At 45.8% G+C, this 20,407-nt stretch overlaps 1 pseudogene; it reads left to right on the top strand.

Annotated features, from left to right (window-relative positions):
* The first annotated feature begins 825 nt into the window (after window positions 1-825).
* LOC133052019 (exosome complex component MTR3-like) lies at window positions 826-1,518 on the top strand (annotated as a pseudogene).
* The last annotated feature ends 18,889 nt before the right edge of the window (window positions 1,519-20,407 follow it).

Here is a 20,407-nt window from a genome sequence, read left to right as displayed (position 1 = left end):
CCCTTGTGGCAGAAAGTGAAGAACTAAAGAGCCTCTTGATGAAAGTGAAAGAGGAGAGTGAAAAAGTTGGCTTAAAGCTCACCATTCAGAACACTAAGATCATGGCATCCGGTCCCATCACTTCATGGGAAATAGATGGGGAGACAATGGAAACAGTGTCAGACTTTATTTTGGGGGGCTCCAAAATCACCGCAGATGGTGATTGCAGCCATGAAATTAAAAGACGCTTACTCCTTGGAAGGGAAGTTAAGACCAAACTAGACAGCATATTAAGAAGCAGAGACATTACTTTGTCAACAAAGGTCCGTCTAGTCAAGGCTATGGTTTTTCCAGTGGTCATGCACGGATGTGAGAGTTGGACTATCTTGGACTCTGTGGGAGAAGGCGAGGGTGGGATGTTTCGAGAGAACAGTATCGAAACATGTATATTATCTAGGGTGAAACAGATCACCAGCCCAGGCTGGATGCATGAGACAAGTGCTTGGGCCTGGTGCACTGGGAAGACCCAGAGGAATCGGGTGGAGAGGGAGGTGGGAGGGGGGATCGGGATGGGGAATACGTGTAAATCCATGGCTGATGCATGTCAATGTATGACAAAAACCACTGCAATATAGTAAAGTAATGAGCCTCCAACTAATAAAAATAAATAAAAAATACAAAAATAGTAATAAAACTATTAGTCTGTACAACCTTCAAAAAAAAAAAAAGAAAGCTGAGCGGCCAGCCGCTGTCCCGCGCACCCTCGCGCGGCTGGCCAGGCTGGCGGGCGGAAGCGCCAGCGCACGGTGGGGCTGACGCGCGGAGCCGGCCGGCAGCTGCCCCGCCATGCCCGCGGACCACCGCCGCATCCGCGTGCCCGAGGAGTCGCAGCCGCCGCAGCTGTACGCGGCCGGCGAGGGCGAGGCGCCGGCCCCTCGCGACCCGGCGCGGCTGCGGCCGGTGTACGCGCGCGCCGGACTGCTGAGCCAGGCCAAGGGTTCGGCCTACTTGGAGGCAGGCGGCCCCAAGGTGCTGTGCGCCGAGTCGGCGAGGAGCGCGAGCTGGCTCTGGCGCTGCAGGAGTCGCTCGAGCCGGCCGTGCGCCTGGGCCGCTACCCGCGCGCGCAGCTCGAGGTGTGGGCGCTGCTGCTGGGGGACGGCGGCTCGGCGCTGGCCGCCCCGCTCACTGCCGCCGCGCTCGCCCTGGCCGCCGCGGGCGTCGAGATGTACGACCTGGTGGTGGGCTGCGGCCTGAGCCGCGCGCCGGGGCCCGCGCCCGCCTGGCTGCTGGACCCCACGCTGCTGGAGGAGGAGCGCGCCGCCGCCGGCCTCACCGTGGCGCTCATGCCGGTGCTCAAGCAGGTGGCCGGGCTGCTGGGCAGCGGGGAGGGCGGCCCGAACGAGAGCTGGGCGGAGGCCGTGCCCCTGGAGTTCGAGGGCTGCCAGCGCCTCTACCCCGTTCTCCAGCAGTGCTTGGTGCGGGCCGCCCGCCGGAGGGGTGGCGCCGCGCCCCTCTGAGCCCGAGACCCGAGCAACGACGGACGCCGAGGACCGAGCCGCCGCTGCCGCCACAAGGACCCGCATCGTCGGCCTGCAGACTGTGTGCGCCGAACTGCAGCTGAGACCTGGGAGCACCGGAGAGGGTCTGCCGAGGCGTGCTCAGAATAGACGTGTTGGAGCGATTCTTTCCAGACTGCTTCGTTTAAAAAAAAAAACCTTTCTAATTGAGTTGACTCCCAGCCACGACCCAGTTGAAGGAACCTGCCAGTGCATCTCGAATTCTAAGTTTGAAAGGACTTCCGCTGGACTCATCGGGAAACCTGGAGCTGTTGTCCTGCAAGGGATGGACCCTATGCAGGCCAGCCGGGGACTCTCTCCTGAATAACTGGGCTGCTTTTGAGAGCGGGGACAAGGGGGCTGTGCCTTCCACGTACATCTGAGCCCAAACAAAAGCGCTTATAATCGGAAACATTCTTCTGTCGTTTTTGGTACCGACTTTAATGAGTAAGTCTCTTCCGAGCTGGGGAGTGTGTTCTCAGGGCTTGGGACAAGCATTATCTTTCATGTGTCCTGGTGTCGCCGGTCCACCAGCGAGACGGCACCTGAACTGCCAGGAGTGAGAGTTTCTGGATGCTGGAGATGGAGTCTGGCCATTCTGTAGGGCAGAGGGGTCTCTCTGACCACGAGGGTGGGCTCTGGCCTGTGTGGCTCCTGAGCCCTGCAGGTCTGTGCTCAGGTCTGAATTGGCAAAAGGGCCGCCTGGGGTCCTCCCTGCACCAGCTTGGTGTGACCTGAGCGTGTGTGTCTCAGGGGCCTGCTCAGCTCTAGGAAAGGCTGGCTTGAGGCAGCTGAGAGACCAGAATGAGGCCTGGGGACCACACCAAGAACCCCTGACCGGGGGAGAAACACAGACTTTATTTGCCCCCAGTGACATAATATATAATTCCAAAGCAGATCTGCAATATCTAGAATCACAGCAGCAAGGAACAAGACAGAAACAAGGCACCTACAGGACCGAGGCTGAGCCTGCTGGGCGAGGGGCTGGGAGGCCATGAAGTCAGAAGAAGGCAACTGGAACTGAAGAAGGGTTAGCCCGGCTCCAAAGTGGCCACGTGGAAAAACAGGGCAGAGACCTGTGGGAAGGGGCCAGTTACATCCCATTAGATGGACATTTACAAAACCCTATCAACCCCCAGATGAGAGTCTTCCACATGAGATGGGAGGCAAACCACACACCATATATGCAGTTCTGCGTCACTGAAGAAACCCAAGTTTAAAAATCTATGTTACCTGTGTATTACCATATGTGAAATAGATGACCAGTCCAAGTTCGATGCATGAAACAGGGCACTCAAAGCCAGTGCACTGGGACAACCCAGAGGAATGTGATGGGGAGGGAGGTGGGAAGGGGATTCAGGATGGGGGTCACAGGTACACCCGTGGCTGACTCATGTCAATGTATGGCAAAAACCACCAGAATGGTAGAGCAATTAGCCTCCAAATAAAATAAATTAGTTAACAAGAACAACAACAAAATAAATCTGAGCGCCGAAGAATTGATGATTTTGAACTGTGGTGTTGGAGAAGACACTTGAGCGTCCCTTGGACTGCAAGGAGTTCCAACCAGTCCATCCTAAAGGAGATCAGTCCTGAGTATTCACTGGAAGGACTGATGTTGAAGCTGAAACTCCAATCCTTTGGCCACCTGATACGAAGAGCTGACTCATTTGAGAAGACCTGATGCTAGGAAAGATGGAGGACAGGAGGAGAAGGGGACAACAGAGGATGAGATGGTTGGATGGCATCACTGACTCAATGGCCATGGGTTTGAGTAGACTCCAGCAGTTGGTGATGGACAGGGAGGCCTGGAGTGCTGTGGTTCATGGGGTAACAAAGAATCGGACACAACTGAGTGACTGAACTGAACTGAGGTTATCTATACTATTTTCCCACTGGAAATTCCTTCATATTGTGAACAATGGTTCGTCAGAACAAAATGGTCCACTGAGAATCTTAGGATATAGACCCAGAGTGGCCTTGGATATCTTCTAGTGCTATAGCCTGACTTCCGTAACCAGGCCTCACACCAAATTAGTCTTTTCAAGACTTAACTCTAATGTGATTATATTTGAAGATAGAAAGTTTTGGAGATGAATTTAAAAGAGGTCGTGAGGGGTGAGTCTTAATCCAACAGGATCAATGGCCTTAGAAGAAGAAGAAAAGAGAGAGAGAGATCTCTTTCTGCCCACACACACTGAGGAAAAGCCATGTTGAGCACATAGGGAAAAGGCAATCATATGCTGCTGCCTTAAACTTGGAGTTAACAGCCTCCAAATCTGTGAGAAATAGATTTCTGTAGTTTAAGCTACCTAGTCTATGATCCTTTTTTTTTTTTTTTCTTTTTTGACAATCTGAGCTAAGACACCTAGTCTAGAGTTTTCTTAGCTGTGATCTGGAAAATGCTGTTGTGCCTGGACTGTTAGTAGGTGTTGGTTCTATGGTCAAACGCCTTTGAGAATGTTGCATGCTATTAACATCTATTGATAGTTCACTACTTACATTAGACTCTTCAAGGCTTTCAGAGCCCTAGAGTGAGGAAACCTGGTTACCATTGTTGGAGGAGCACCTTTTAACATCTACATCACAGATTTCTTACATGGGGCCTGTGGAAGCCCTGGGGGATTGCTTTTGTTCTTGTTTCACACCTGTCCAGGCCTTGACTTTGCTAACTCCACAGCTACTGAACCAGAATATCTAGGGGCAGAGTGCCCCAGATTACGAATGACTAAAAGCAGACAGATTTTTGAGGAGCTGAGTTTGGGAACTACTATTCCAGAACAACACTCTCGTGTTATAGGTGAGGAATTTAAGATCCTTGGAGGGAAATTGCTTGCCCAAGCATGAGCACAGGGCAAATATTTGGACCATTTCCCCCTCCACTATAAATAACCCCTGAGGTTTTTGATAGTTCTCCCAGCAATCATGATTCCAGCTTGTGCTTCATCCAGCCCAGCATTTCGCATGATGTACTCTGCCTGTAAGTTAAATAAGCAGGGTGACAATATACAGCCTTGCCGTACTCCTTTCCCAATTTTGAACCAGTCCTTTGTTCCATGTCTGGTTCTAACTATTGCTTCTTGACCTGCATACAGGTTTCTCAGAAAACAGGTAAAGTGGTTTGATATTCTCATCTCTTTAAGAGTTTTCCACAGTTTGCTGTGATCCACACAGGCAAAGGCTTTAGCATAATCAATGAAGCAGAAGTAGATGTGTTTTTTTCCTTTGAATTCCCTTGCATTTTGTATGATCCAGTGGATGTTGGCAATTTGATCTCTGGTTTCTCTGCCTTTTCTAAATCCAGCTTGAACATCTGGAAGTTCTCGGTTCACATACTGCTGAAACCTAGCTTGAAGGATTTTAAGTATAATCTTGCTATCATGTGAAATGAGTGCAGTTGTATGGTAATTTGAACATTCTTTGGCATTCCCGTTCGTTGGGAGTGCTGGATGTCAATTATATCACAATAAAACCTGGGGGGAATAAGGACCAAGGTATCCGGCAGACGAATTTTTGTGTCTTAGTTGAAAATTTGCTAGATAATGATGACTTCTGAAATGAATACTAAGTCATAAGAAGATGGTTGAAGAAACTATTGCCTAGATGCTAACACCCTTTCCCTTGAGATGGGACCTATGGAACCCAGGGAGGAGAGAGAGAGGGAAAAAAAGAACTCAGGGACCAATCAGGTGGCTTGTTTCAACCCTGCCTCTCAGCACATAGCCTCTAATTCAGCTTAAAATGGGAAACAAAATCTCACAAGCAGCACAGTTATGGAGACTGATGAAGCAACCCAGAGTGGACTTCCTTCCTTTGAGTGGACTCCATGGGGGACTGGAGCTTTGGTACCAGCAGCTGCCCCTTAGGCCCATCCACCACCTCAGCGAGTGCAGACGAATTTGGGTAAGTCTCTCCTGGTTCTGAATCTCCCATATTGATTGAGATTCTGAGTGTTATTTGGTGGTGGAGCAGGTTACCTGCCCCCTCCTAGTAGGAAAGACACTAGGGGGAGCCCAGGTGAAACATCTGGAGAATACCCACTCATGGTCTAGACGATCAGTGGGGCTCGGTTGAAAGATACTGAGGAATTCCAACCCAGTCAAAAGATGCTAGATGGGGGGCTGGCTGAAAGATGCCAGGAGAATTGCCCACCTAGTGGAAAGGTACTGGGTAGGGGGGCTCGATTGGGAAAAAAATCGAGGAATACCCAGGGCTCGGCTGAAAGATGCCAAGGTCGCTCCGTTGTAGGGGACTGAATGGTCTTGGCTGAGTGGTTAAGTAAGAGGCTGATCTGACACTTTTCCTCAATTTGACTGCCTTTATAGAATTTGTCAGGATAAAAGTGAGGAAAATACATGAGAGCTTTGCTCTGAAGAAAAGGGACCAGACTCCTCCCGGCCAGTTTCAGTTTTCTCTGGTAACTGAGAAATTTAGGCGAGTGGTGGAGGCCTAGTGCTCGTACCGTGCAGTGGGCCCACAGGGAAACCCACTCATTAATTAAAATACTTGCCCATCCGGGGGTCGCAAATAAGAACTGGCCATTCAGGGACCTGAGCAGGCATGGTGGTCTTAGATTGCCAGAGGCAGAATCCGAGACACATAAAGACAAGCTGAAATGACTCTGGGGTAACTCCTGAAAGAGTTAGGCTCACAAGCAGCACATGGGCCCACTACACAAGTTCACTAGTGATCTCTCAACAGAAATAAAGGGGTGTCAGAAAGTCAGCCTCTGACTAACTCTCTAGCCAGGTTCATGTACAATACATATGGAGCTCATAGTTTGAAGTACATAATTAATTGGAGAAATTCTACTAAAAGAGACCTCAACATAAAATGGCCAAATTTGGGTTCTTTTGATATTCTAAAATTCATATTTTTACATGCACAATTAGAAAAGGCCGGCTGTGATTTGACTGGTATCTAGAAGCTTCTAAAACAAGAAATGATAGAGTAATTTCTCCCCAGAAAATCAACAAATTATTGCTTGAAACTATCAGAACTAAAAAGGCTGCTAGCACTGACTTTGCCAGCTTGCAGGTCTAATTGAACTGGGAAGTCACGTTTGGCATTTATGCCATTTGGCTTTTCATTTTGGGGCATCCCTTTACCATCTTTTTGGGGCACTCTTGCCACTTGGCTTTTGATTTCTGGGCATCTCTTTGCCTTTTGTTTCATTTGGAGTGTGACTCCTGGCTGGTGAAGTTCTGGTTTGGTTTGGTTTGTTAGTTTGGTTTGAGTGCACAGACATCTGATACAAACTGTTTGAGCTAATATGTGAATTAAGGTTCCACACCCGACCTGGGAACCCTTTGGGAAAATATTTTTAAATGATTGGTCAATCTATAGCTATGATCCAATGACAAGAAAAATGGCCTGAAACTATTAGGTCTTTATTGACATAGGATAGGAAAATGAACTGAAGTTCCCTTATGTCCAGGACTTCCTCCTGTAATCAACAGCCTGGGGCTGATTAAACCAAGACCCCTACTTCCCCAGAGGGACAGTCCCTGCTGGGACCAATCTGCCCTTGTTATCAGGGCCAAGTTAAGCACTATCTGGTCTAAATTTCGGCTATAATACTATGGTCACAAAAAACAAAAATACAAGTTTTGACAATGTGGTCACAATATTCTTTAGACTCCAGAGGAATCTTGAAGAAAAAATTATCTCTTTAAGAATTCTTGCTCTAAGGAAATAACTCCTCCTATACCTTTAGCCTTACTTTTGCATTCCTGTCCCCTATAATGAGAAGGACATCTTTTTTTGGGTGTTAGTTCTAAAAGGCCTTGTAGGTCTTCATTGAACCGTTCAACTTCAGCTTCTTCAGCGTTACTGGTTGGGGCATAGGCTTGGATTACTGTGATATTGAATGGTTTGCCTTGGAAACAAACAGAGATCATTCTGTCATTTTTGAGATTGCATCCAAGTACTGCATTTTGGACTCTTTTGTTGACCATGACAGCTACTCATTTATTCGAAGGGATTCCTGCCCACAGTAGGAGATATAATGGTCATCTGAGTTAAATTCACCCATTCCAGTCCATTTTAGTTCGCTGATTCCTAGAATGTCGACATTCACTCTTGCCATCTCCTGTTTGACCACTTCCAATTTGCCTTGATTCATGGACCTAACATTCCAGGTTCCTATGCAGTGTTGCTCTTTACAGCATCAGACCTTGCTTCTATCACCAGTCCCATCCACAACTGGGTGTTGTTTTTGCTTTGGCTCCATCCCTTCATTCTTTCTGGAGTTATTTCTCCACTGATCTCCATTAGCATTTTGGGCACCTACTGACCTGGGGAGTTCTTCTTTCAGTATGCTATCAATTTGCCTTTTCCTACTGTTCATGGGGTTCTCAAGGCAAGAATTCTGAAGTGGTTTGCCATTCCCTTCTCCAGTGGACCACATTCTGTCAGACCTCTCCACCATGACCTAACCGTCTTGGGGTGGCCCCACACAGCACGGCTTAGTTTCACTGAGTTAGAAAAGACTGTGGTCCCTGTGATCAGATTGGCTAGTTTTCTGTGATTGTGGTTTCAGTGTGTCTGCCCTTTGATACCCTCTTGCAACACCTACCGTCTTCCTTGGGTTTCTCTTACCTTGGACGTAGGGTATCTCTTCACAGCTGCTCCAGCAAAGCGCAGCCGCTGCTCCTTACCTTGGAGGAGGGGTATCTTCTCACAGCCGTCCCTCCTGACCTTGAATGTGGAGTAGTTCCTCTCGGCCCTCCTGTGCCCGCGCAGCAGCCACTCTTTGGAGGTGGGGTTGCTCCTCTCGGCTGCCACCCCTGACCTCGGGCGTGGGGTAGCTCCTCTCGGCCCACCGTCCCTGACCTCTCATTATAGGGGACTGGAATGCAAAAGTAAGAAGTCAAGAAACACCTGGAGTAACAGGCAAATTTGGCCTTGGAGTACAGACTGAAGCAGGGCAAAGGCTAATAGAGTTCTGCCAAGAGAACGCACTGGTCATAGCAAACACCCTCTGCCAACAACACAAGAGGAGACTCTACACATGGACATCACCAGATGGTCAACACCGAAATCAGATTGATTATATTCTTTGCAGCCAGAGATGGAGAAGCTCTATACAGTCAGCAAAAACAAGACCAGGAGCTGAGTGTGGCTCAGATCATGAACTCCTTATTGCCAAATTCAGACTTAAACTGAAGAAAGTAAGGAAAACCAGTAGACCATTCAGGTATGACCTAAATCAAATCCCTTATAACTATACAGTGGAAGTGAGTAATAGATTTAAGGGACTAGATCTGATAGAGAGCCTGAGGAACTCTGGACGAAGGTTCGTGACATTGTACATGACACAGTGATCAAGACCATCCCCATGGAAAAGAAATGCAAAAAGGCAAAATGGTTGTCTGAGAAGGCCTTACAAATAGCTGTGAAAAGAAGAGAAATGAAAAGCAAAGGAGAAAACGAAAGCTATTCCCATTTGAATGCAGAGTTCCAAAGAATAGCCAGGAGCGAGAGATAAGAAAGCCTTCCTCAGCGATCAATGCAAAGAAATAGAGGAAAACAACAGAATGGGGAAGACTAGAGATCTCTTCAAGAAAATTAGAGATAACAAGGGAATATTTCATGCAAAGATGGGTTCCATAAAGGACAGAAATGTTATGGACCTAACAGAAGCAGAAGATATTAAGAAGAGGTGGCAAGAATACACAGAAGAACTGTACAAAAAAGATTTTCATGACCCAAATAATCACAATGGTGTGATCACTCACCTAGAGCCAGACATCCTGGAGTGTGAAGTCAGGTGGGCCTTAGAAAGCATCACCATGAACAAAGTTAGTGGAGGTGATGGAATTCCAGTTGAGCTATTTCAAATCCTGAAAGATGATGATGTGAAAGTGCTGCACTCAATATGCCAGCCAATTTGGAAAACTCAGCAGTGGCCACAGGGCTGGAAAAGGTCAGTTTTCATTCCAATCCCGAAGAACGGCAATCCCAAAGAATGCTCAAACGACCACACAATTGCCCTCATCTCACACGCTAGTACAGTAATGCTCAGCATTCTCCAAGCCAGGCTTCAGCAATACGTGAACCGTGAACTTCCAGATGCTCAAGCTGGTTTTAGAAAAGGCAGAGGAACCAGAGATCAACTTGCCAACTTCCACTGGATCATCAAAGAAGCAAGAGAGTTCCAGGAAAACATCTATTTCTGCTTTTTTGACTACGCCAAAGCTGTTGACTGTGTAGGTCACAATAAAATGTGGAAAATTCTGAAAGAGGTGGGAATACCAGACGACCTGACCTGCCTCTTGAGAAACCTGTATGCAGGTCAGGAAACAACAGTTAGAACTGGACATGGAACAACAGACTGGTTCCAAATAGGAAAAGCAGTATGCTAAGGCTGTATATTGTCACCCTGCTTATTTAACTTATATGGACAGTACATCATGAGAAACGCTGGGCTGGAAGAAGCACAAGCTGGAATCAAGATTGCCGGGAGAAATAGCAATCACCTCGGATATGCAGATGACACCACCCTTATGGCAGAAAGTGAAGAGGAACTAGAAACCCTCTTGATGAAAGTGAAAGAGGAGAGTGAAAAAGTTGGCTTAAAGCTTAACATTCAGAAAACAAAGATCATGGCATCTGGTCCCATCACTTCATGGGAAATAGATGGGGAGACAGTGGAAACAGTGTCAGACTTTATTTTGGGGGGCTCCAAAATCACTGCAGATTGTGATTGCAGCCATGAAATTAAAAGACGTTTACTCCTTGGAAGGAAAGTTATGCCCAAACTAGAAAGCATATTAAAGAGCAGAGACATTACTTTGCCAGCAAAGGTCCACCTGGCCAAGGCTGTGTTTTTTCCCATGGTCATGTATGGATGTGAGTGTTGGACTGTAAAGAAAGCTGAGCACCGAAAAATAGATGCTTTTGAGCTATGGTGTTGGAGAACACTCTTGAGATTCCCTTGGACTGAAGGAGATCGAACCAGTTCATCCTAAAGGAGATCAGTCCTGGGTGTTCATTGGAAGGACTGGTACTGAAGCTGAAACTGCAATACTTTGGCCACCTCATGCGAAGATTTGACTCATTGGAAAAGACCCTGAAGCTGGGAGGGATTGGGGGCGGGAGGAGAAGGGGACGACAGAGGATGAGATGGCTGGATGGCATCACCGACTCGATGGGCATGAGTTTGAGTAAACTCCGGGAGTTGGTGATGGACAGGGAGGCCTGGCGTGCTGCAATTCATGGGGTCGCAAAGAGTCGGACACGACTGAGTGACTGAACTGAACTGAACTGATACCTTTAGACCAGATCTCTCTGGATCTAGACCATATCTAATTCCTGAAACCAAAAGGAAAAAAAAAGGAGAACAAAGCCTTTTGAAATCTTACTCCAACCATTTTTTATGCATAACTAAGTTTGGAAAACAAAGCTATAGGGTCTCTTGTGTCTGTTTGGATGTATGTATGTCTCAGTGTGTGTCTTTGTTTCTTTTGATAATATTTCTGATTGCTGAGATCAGTTTGTACATGAGCTCTAATCTGATTGGCCTTAAAAAAAAAAAGTAAAACTCAATCCAATTGTTTGGTGGTGGCCAATTACCTTTGTCTAGTACTTCTGGGTTACCTTGGTGGATTTCTGTTCTCTAGGAATACCCACTAGGAAATTTATTTTAGATGAGTGTTCAGTCCTGTTCTAGCTTCATGATATTACTAGATGGGATTCTCTCACCTGGCCAATTAATAATACCTGCTCTGGGGGTGCTGGCCATAGATTTAAGTTTTCTCTTAGGGTCATTTAAACTCAATCAGAGTGATGAGCTAAGTCTCTATTAAAAAAATTAACCTCTCATCTATGAAAAGGTAAAGTCCCACAATTATGGAGTGGATCTATGTGGTTAATATCAGGCTATGGTCATTTAAAAGCTCCTCTATGTTGGGAAGGGTTAAATCATACTAAAACTGGTCAACCTGGAACTCATGAGACAAGCCTGGGTGCTTTCTGAACTATGTCTATTATTACCCTTAGAGAGAGTGATTGGTATGGAACTCAGTGGATTTGTGGAACTAATTTATGGCCTTCACATCTACAGGGATGGATATGAAGGTGTAGCCTGGGATTCCCATGAATTTAAGGTCATACATGTTAACGAATTAGAGGTAACCCTAACCAATCTACCATTGGTATGATCTCAATGGGTCAAAGATCTGTATTCTACTGGTATGACCATTTAGCAGCTTGCATGTGTGTGTGTGCGTGTGCCTTCAATGGGGTTGGAGGATGTAATTGACCATATCTAAGCCTTAACAACTTTCATAAGCTTTAAATGATAGTAATTGGGCTATTATCCTATTTTTTTAATTACTAATATTTTTTCCATTTATTTTTATTAGTTGGAGGCTAATTACTTTACAATATTGTAGTGGTTTTTACCATACACTGACATGAATCAGTCATGGATTTACATGTATTCCCCATCCCGATCCCCCCCCCCCACCTCCCTCTCCATTCCATCCCTCTGGGTCTTCTCAGTGCACCAGTCCTGAGCACTTGTCTCATGCATCCAACCTGGGCTAGTGATCTGTTTCACTATAGATAATATACATGCTGTTCTCTCAAAACATCCCACCCTCGCCTTCTCTCACAGAGTCCAAAAGTCTGTTCTGTACATCTGTGTCTCTTTTTCTCTTTTGCATATAGGGTTATCATTACCATCTTTCTAATTCCATATGTATGTGTTAGTATGCTGTAATGTTCTTTATCTTTCTGGCTTACTTCACTGTGTATAATGGGCTCTAGTTTCATCCATCTCATTAGAACTGATTCAAATGAATTCTTTTTAATGGCTGAGTAATATTCCATGGTGTATATTTACCACAGCTTCCTTATCCATTCGTCTGCTGATGGGCATCTAGGTTGCTTCCATGTCCTGGCTATTATAAACAGTGCTGTGATGAACATTGGGGTTCACATGTCTCTTTCAGACATGTGAAACAAAGCTAAAAGCTGGTTTTTTGAAAGGATAACTAAAATTGACAAACCTTTAGCCAGATTCATTAAGAAACAAAAGGAGAAGAACCAAATCAACAAAATTAGAAATGAAAACGGAAAGATCACAACAGAAAACACTGAAATATAAAGGATCATAAGAGATTACTACCAGCAGCTCTATGCCAATAAAATGGACAACTTGGAAGAAATGGAGAAATTCCTAGAAAAGGATAACTTTCCAAAACTGAACCAGGAAGAAATAGAAGATCTTAACAGACCCAACACAAGCACAGAAGTCGAAACTGTAGTCAGAAATCTTCCAGCAAACAAAAGCCCAGGACCAGATGGCATCACAGCTGAATTCTACCAAAATTTTAGAGAAGAGCTAACACCTATCTTACTCAAACTCTTCCAGAAAATTGCAGAAGAAGTTAAACTTCCAAACTCATTCTATGAGGCCACCATCACGCTAATTCCAAAACCAGACAAAGATGCCACAAAAAAAGAAACTACAGGCCAATATCACTGGTGAACATAGATGCAAAAATCCTTCTAGCCTATTGAATTCTGAAATCTCTATGATGAGAAAGGCATTGCTACACAACTGCAAGGCCCTTGACACCTTACAGGATCTCAGGGAGATATCTGTGCTATAATTCAATCTGAATGCCAGATTTTCATACCTGGTAAATCTTTTAATGTAACACATTTGAACCACATGAAAAAATCAGATTTCTGCTTTAAGTGACCCATTCCCTAGTCTTGACAATCTGAAAAAAAAAAAAAAAACAACTGGTGTAGGAGGCTAATGGTTTAAATATTTACTTTTAATTCCACTATACCGTTTGTATTTTGTTTCAAAAGATTCATATTGTATTACCAAGTGTGTGACTGAGCCTTCAATGAAAATGATGACGAAACTTGAAGCAGTTGATCAAATGTATAGCTTGATATATGATGAATGATTGTAATAGTGTAACTCTAGGTATGAAAAGTGGAGAAGGCAATGGCACTGCACTCCAGTACTCTTGCCTGGAAAATGCCATGGATGGAGGAGCCTGGTAGGCTGCGGTCCATGGGGTCGCTAGTTAGACAGGACTGAGCGACTTCACTTTCTCATTTCACTTTTGTGCATTGGAGAAGGAAATGGCAACCCATTCCAGTGTTCTTGTCTGGAGAATCCCAGGGACAGGGGAGCCTGGTGGGTTGCCGTCTATGGGGTCGCACAGAATTGGACATGACTGAAGTGACTTAGCAGCAGCAGCAGCAGGTATGAAAAGATGCAATGAGAGGGAATACTTTCCTGGACCATAACTAGAAGACAGGTGTCCAGAGATCTTTGACTATTAAGACCTAGTCCACTAATAGCACACTGAGTGTCTTATCAACAAAAACCTTCTCCAGAATTGGGAACGAGCCTTCCCAGCAACACAGGACAACATGGTCATGAAATGCCTCCCAAAGTATGGTCGGATTTATGACCACAAGGGGGCCGTGTCAACTACAAATTGGCACTTTCCAAGAGCATTTTGCCAACGACTGAACAACAAAGGCATTTGCCATCTGCCTCTAAGGAGATTGAGCCCCATGCTGCTATAGCTGTTGACCTTCAACAACCCCTGAGGGAGTGCAGGGTGGAGTGAGGCACTCTGTGCTCCAGGGAATCTGGTGGACAAGGTCTTTAAATAGTCGGATGTTTTTTGGAACAGATTTTATGATCTCAATCCTTGCATCTCCTCATATCTAGAGAAGCACTAAACCCATTCATGGTGATATCAGGTCCTCATGACTAACAAAAATCCGTTTGTAAAATGAGTGCTTCATGGTATTGAACTCCCCGTTCACCAAAATCTTATTTATTGACTTTCCCCCACTGCCGCTTTGGAGCAGCCTCTCAGAGCTGTCTGAGATGCTGCCTCCTGGGCTTCAGTCCTCATGTTGCCCCAAATAAAACTTAACTCACAACTCTCAAGTTGTACATCTTGTTTTAGTCAACAGTTCATTAACAGGTAGGACAGTGAGGGATCTTTAATTCATTCTCACTTACTCACCATTTGGGCAAGAGCATTCTCTACTGGATCCCCAGAAGTGTTCTCATATTCTATAACTGGGCTTGTGTGGGCCCTTATCTTTCATCTTCCAGAAATCCCTGTCTCTGTCAGCCTCCCACCCTTGTCTCCAAAGCTGTCAAGCACTGTGCAGGATCTGAGATTTTATCCTACTTACAAATGAACAAGTTAACCTGCTGTATATACATGTTTCATGGATGCTGAAGGAAGACACAAGGCTATAGAATCAGACAAAGCACTTTATTGCTCACTGCAAAAGTAGAAGCAGAGTGTTCCTGTGATGCTTGTGCCAGCCTCCTGCACCCAAGTCCCATGGGGAGATGCCAAGGGTCCATCATGGGTGCCTGCACACACAGTGGACTGTGTTCCAAGAGGAAATGCTGAGTTTGGCAAATTCACTGCTTTCTTTTTTAAATGTTTTATTCATTCATTTGGCTGAGTCAGTTCTTAGTTGTGGCATGCGGGATCTTCATTACACCATGTGGAATGTTTTGTTGTGGCACATGGACTCTCTAGTTGTGGTGCACAGGCTCCGGAGTTACGGGGCACAGGCTCAGTGGCTCCATGGCATGTGGGATCTTAGTTCCCTGACCAGGGATTGAAACCATTTCCCCTGCAGTGGAAGTCTGATTCTTAACCACTGAACCACCAGGGAAGTCCCTTGTTTCTTTCACAATAAGCAGGAGCAAGACTGTTCCTTATTGGAGTGAATCAGCACATCCTTCAGGGTGAGAGATGGCCAGGGGAAAGCATGGTTAGGGCCTCACCCAGCAAAGAACATGCAGGGACATACATGGCCCACGGTGAATTGTCTCTCAAAACAGATACAGACAAAGAGAAAATATTGCAAATCACATCTCTGGCAAAGCACTCACTCAAAATATTATAAAGAGCTCTCAATACAGCAGGAGAACAATGCAATTTACATGTGAGCAAAAGACTCAAACAGATACTTCACAAAGAGGAATTTACGATGGAGAATAAGCACATGAAAAGATGTTCAACATCTTTCCTTTAGAGGTTCAACAATTCCCATGCAAAGTCAGCCCTCTATGAGATACCTCTACACAAAAGATGGTCATTTTCTCATTGTAGCCTCACACAGCAGAGAGCAGCGAGGGAAAGCCAGCTCTCTCCTATCTCTTCTTATAAGGGCACTAATCCCATCAAAAGGGCTCCCCTCTCATGACTTATTTACCCTCCAAAGCCCCACCTGTTAATACTAGACAGTGGGGATTAGGGTTACAGTATGTACATTTTGGGGAGACACACACAGAGAAAAGTCCACAGCAGCATCTCTGATGACTGAAATTAAAAATACAGACACTACCAAATGCTCGTGAGAACAACCAGAACCCTCATATATTGCGGGGGGAATGCAAAATGATACAGCCACTCAGGAAAACAGTTTAGCAGTTTCTTATAGTGTTAACCATACACTTACCAAATGGCTTCCCAGCTGGCGCTAGTGGTAAAGAACCACTAGCAATGCTAGCAATGTCTCAGTGCAGGAGACATAAGAGACCCAAGTTCAATCCCTGGGTTGGAAGATTCCCTGGAGAAGGAAATGGCAACCCACTCCAGTATACTTGCCTGAAGAATCCCATGGACAGAGGAGCCTGGCAGTCTACTGTCCATAGGGTTGCAAATAGTTGGACACGACTGAAGCAGCTTTGCATGCATGCACCACATGACTCATCAATCCCACTTCTAGGTATTTACCCAAGTGAACTGAAAATGTGTGTTCCCACCAAAACTTGTAGACACATACAGCAGTTCAATTCATCATTGCCAGAAACTAGAAACAACTCAAATATCATTCAACCAGTGAAAGGATAAGCAAACACTGGGACTTTCATACACTGACATACAGTAATAAACAAGAATGAATTATTGATATACTGAACAAGTTGCATGAACTGCAAAGCTGTGCTGAGTGAAAGAAGCAAGTCACTAAAGTTGCATACTATATGATTGCACTTATATGAATTTCTGGAAAAGACAGAACTAGAGTTATGGAGAGATCAGTGGATGCCAGACTATATTGCTGGGGGGAGGGGATCAATATAAAGCGATTGTAGAAGGGAGTTCTTTGGGGAGTGATACAGCTACTGTATAAAAAGACTATTAAAACCCATAGGACTGTATGCCCACCTCCCTCGCTAAAGTCCCTGCTTTTACTAGCTTCCCTTGCTGCTAAGTTTTAGACATATAACTTAGGTTCTGCCAATCTGATGCTAGTGATTTCTAAGTTCTCCCTCACTTCTCCACCAGTTGGTCCAAGAAGCTGAACCTAGAGACTGTTCCACTATCTTTCCCACAGATTATAACCTAATCTATCTCTAATAACTATTTGCTAATTTAAACTAGTTGAGTGGATTCTGTTGTGTAAAAGCAAGAATGATTATTAACATATTTATGTATGACTGATCATACTGTGCAATTCCAGCCCATGGTCTGCTTCTTAAACGTACCATTTAACCATGATAATCAGTGATTAAACATGGGAAGCCAGCCTTTTCAGAGAGGATCATTTGGACGTCCTTTTAAAATGGCTAAAGGAGGAGCTGTGAATGCTTGCATGCCAAGTACTCCATAACAATTCCTTAGCACCTGGAATGGTGAAATATTGATTCTAGGTAGATTGGTCAGTTGACTGCAAAGAAGGTTCCAACAATTCCTTCCATTGCTAGACGTGCAGCCCTTGGCACTGGGACTATGCCAGTCTTCCCATCAGGAAGTAGAGTCAATTTCTCTAGCCTCTTGAATCTGAGCTGGTCTGTGACTTGGCCTTGACCTACAGAATGTAGTGGTGGTAGTGGGGTGGATACTGCAGGAGTTCTGATCCTAGTCAAGGAGGCTCTTGGAACCTTGAAACCTCCATATCTGGAAGCCTGGAAGCTTAAATCTCCTGGAGACACCTGAGCCACTCTGCAAGCAGAGCTCCTGAGCACGAGTGCAGGAAGCTATGTCTACCCCACCCACAACTCCATCCCCACCCCAAAAGCTAGCCTGGAAAATACTGACATGTTATCTGCATGTGACACAAAGGACCGATAGCTCTTGACCCTATCCTCTCCAAGACTGGCAGGGGGACAGTAACGGAGTTTTCCAGGAGGGTAGAGCAAAATCCCTGAGTGCTATATGGGCATATATTACTGTAAACCATCCACAAGCTGTCCTCAGGACAGCAGGGCACAGAGGAAGGAGCATCTGGGCTCTCTCCAATACACATTTTGCAGGCTGTCCACTGTTTTCTAAATTCTTGCTCCCTGTCAAAGTTGTCTTGCCAGTTCACTCTCACCAGAACAGAAGTTTGTTTTGTGTGCATGAGTAGACAGAACTGAGAGGAAAGAAAGAGTCCACACTGTGGCTGGCTCAGGCCCTGCTCTCCCATCCCACATGAGGCAGTTCCATGCATCTTGGCCTATGAGATCCCCTCTGCTCTATCGTGTGGGCTTGTGATTGGCGTCACATACCACTGAAGCCTTGTGGTCTGCTGATAAAGGTGCTCTCCTCGACCAAACTCTAGCTAGTCTCCTCTGAGCCCTCTTCTCACTTAAGCCTCGAACTTGGTCAATAAAGATGTGAACAAATACTAAAATAGTTTGTAACAGCTCAGGGTCTCCTCCCAAGGATGACCTGAGTCCCCTTCAAAGTGCCTGTGTTAGAAAACTCAAGGCTGCCAAAATAATTTACTGTTTCTTCCAGGCAACAGCAGAACATAGGGTCCCTTTCTCCCAGGTTCTCTGGAAGGGGAGGACCTACATATTGACAGGCACCAGTTAATAAACCCAGATGGGTTTCACACTGACTCCCCTCAAAGAACTTTCCACTTTTTGTAATTTTTCACTTCCCTGACTCTACTGAACCTTCACTTACACCCTTCCTTGTTCCTTCATTTTCCCTTTAAAAACACCCAGTCACTTCTGTACAAATCAAAGGTCACGCTGGAATACTCTCTGTGTTGCAATAGTATGTTACTGATTAAAGTCTGTCCTGACCACTTTAGTGTCTGGCTTTGTTTATCTTTGATACTACCACCAACGGCAACATTTATCCAAATCTTCTAGATGCTACTGTGTTATTCAGATGGCAAGTCCCAAAGGAAAAAGAGTGAGGAAAAATGACTGCACTTGCTGCATGAGTGGGATGAAATTTTAGCCTTGTTTTGCTTCTCACCCAATACAACTATTTCTTTTGATGTCACTTTGAAGTTGTTTTGCAGAAAGTAGAAAAAAATTATAGGTGTGGAAAAGCATTATCTCCAACAATACTTTAAAGACCAAGTGTCAGTTTAGGATGACAGAACTGATCCTAAATATGATGAATTGCTGAAGACACTAGAAGGTTAAGTTAACCCTCCAGAACTCACCTTGTGTCCTGGCTACTCAGGAATTCAGGAAAATAGCAGTGACAAGAAAGGTAGTACGGGAAGAATTTTGGAAGCCAAAGGCTTCCTCATTTCACATTTTCTAAAATAAGAGTGCGCACAGTCATTACAGGTTTTCACTCTTGAAGCCTCCTCTCTGTGACTCCTCTTAAGGATGGTGGAAGAGTCCAGGGCTTCTGCTCAGGTACATGGGCTGATTGCTTCTGGGTGGTCCTTTTCACAAGCAGGGGTTTATCTTGGTGTACCCCCCAGCACACACGTCCCCCCCGATGCACGCGGCCCCCTCTGGTGCACGCATACACCCCACCCCCCCGGCTCACGCGCCCCCCTGCCCTGGCGCACGCGCCCCCCACCTCCCCCCTCCGGCGCACGCGCAGCATTGATGGATGGATTCGGATATAGAAAGACATAGGATTACCATCAGAGATTTCATGACATCAGCTGAGCCTTGGCAAATGGACAGTTTCCCACCAGTAGATCTTCCTGAGAGGAATGGCCAATCTCCCCGTCAATCATTGCAGGCCCACCAATGACGATGTTGGGAGGTGGGGGTGTGAAACGTTGTGGAAGAAGCCCTAGCGCGTGCCTAAGCTCTTGACTGTCTGGATTGTGCTGTGGGGGCTTCCGTAGACCGTTTTCCTAGGTTAGGATTTAACATGGCAGCTCCCTTTCCAGAGATCTCAATTGTGTAAGTTTTACTAACTTTATTCGTATCTGGCCGTCTGTGGTGTGATTTGGAGAGTCGGGTAGATGGTGTGTCCTCATGGACACTTTGACAGATGTGTCTGCGGGCTCCTGGGTGGATGGAGGAGAAGATCTCTCAGGCACTTCCGGGTTTGGTGTTGGGCATTATTGTACCAGCATGATGAAACTTGAAGAAGACGTTCTTTGTTTAAATGTGCGTCTCGGAGCCTCTTTCACAATTGTGGTCTTACTGCTTTGTCGTGTTTGTGGCTTAAAGTGAGGGAAGGGCGGGAGGGTTTGGCTAGGTGGGTGGGGGTGCCTGACAGTCTGACTGGTGAGTGGTGGCCGCCATGGAGCTGATTCTGCTTTCTATTGTAGGGCATTTGGGGTGGATATATCGTTGCCGGGGCTTGCTTCAAATGTTGATCTTGGCCATTTTGGTGACCTTTCTTAACCATTGAGGGTCTTTCTGTTCTTTCCTACGTGAAATGAGACACTAAGGCTCTGAGGGATCGCGTGCAGTGTTAGGACAGCTGACGGTCCTTGGCTGCCTTGGTGTTTTGTGGATCAGGGGAAGGGGAAGTTTGCCCCAGCCACTCATGATGAGCTTCCAACTTACCTAATTTTCCTGCAACTGTGTTAGGCTGTCCATCTGTAAGCAAGTCTCCTTGTAGATCTCTATAATCACTGTTTCCTTCAGGACCTGTGATGGAAAAATCTAGTACTGGCCAGCTGATCGGCCTGTAATGACAAGAGAGTCA

This window comes from Dama dama, chromosome X, assembly GCF_033118175.1.
Source record: "Dama dama isolate Ldn47 chromosome X, ASM3311817v1, whole genome shotgun sequence".
Classification (NCBI taxonomy): domain Eukaryota; kingdom Metazoa; phylum Chordata; class Mammalia; order Artiodactyla; family Cervidae; genus Dama; species Dama dama.
This window is presented reverse-complemented; position numbering and strand designations above follow the sequence as displayed.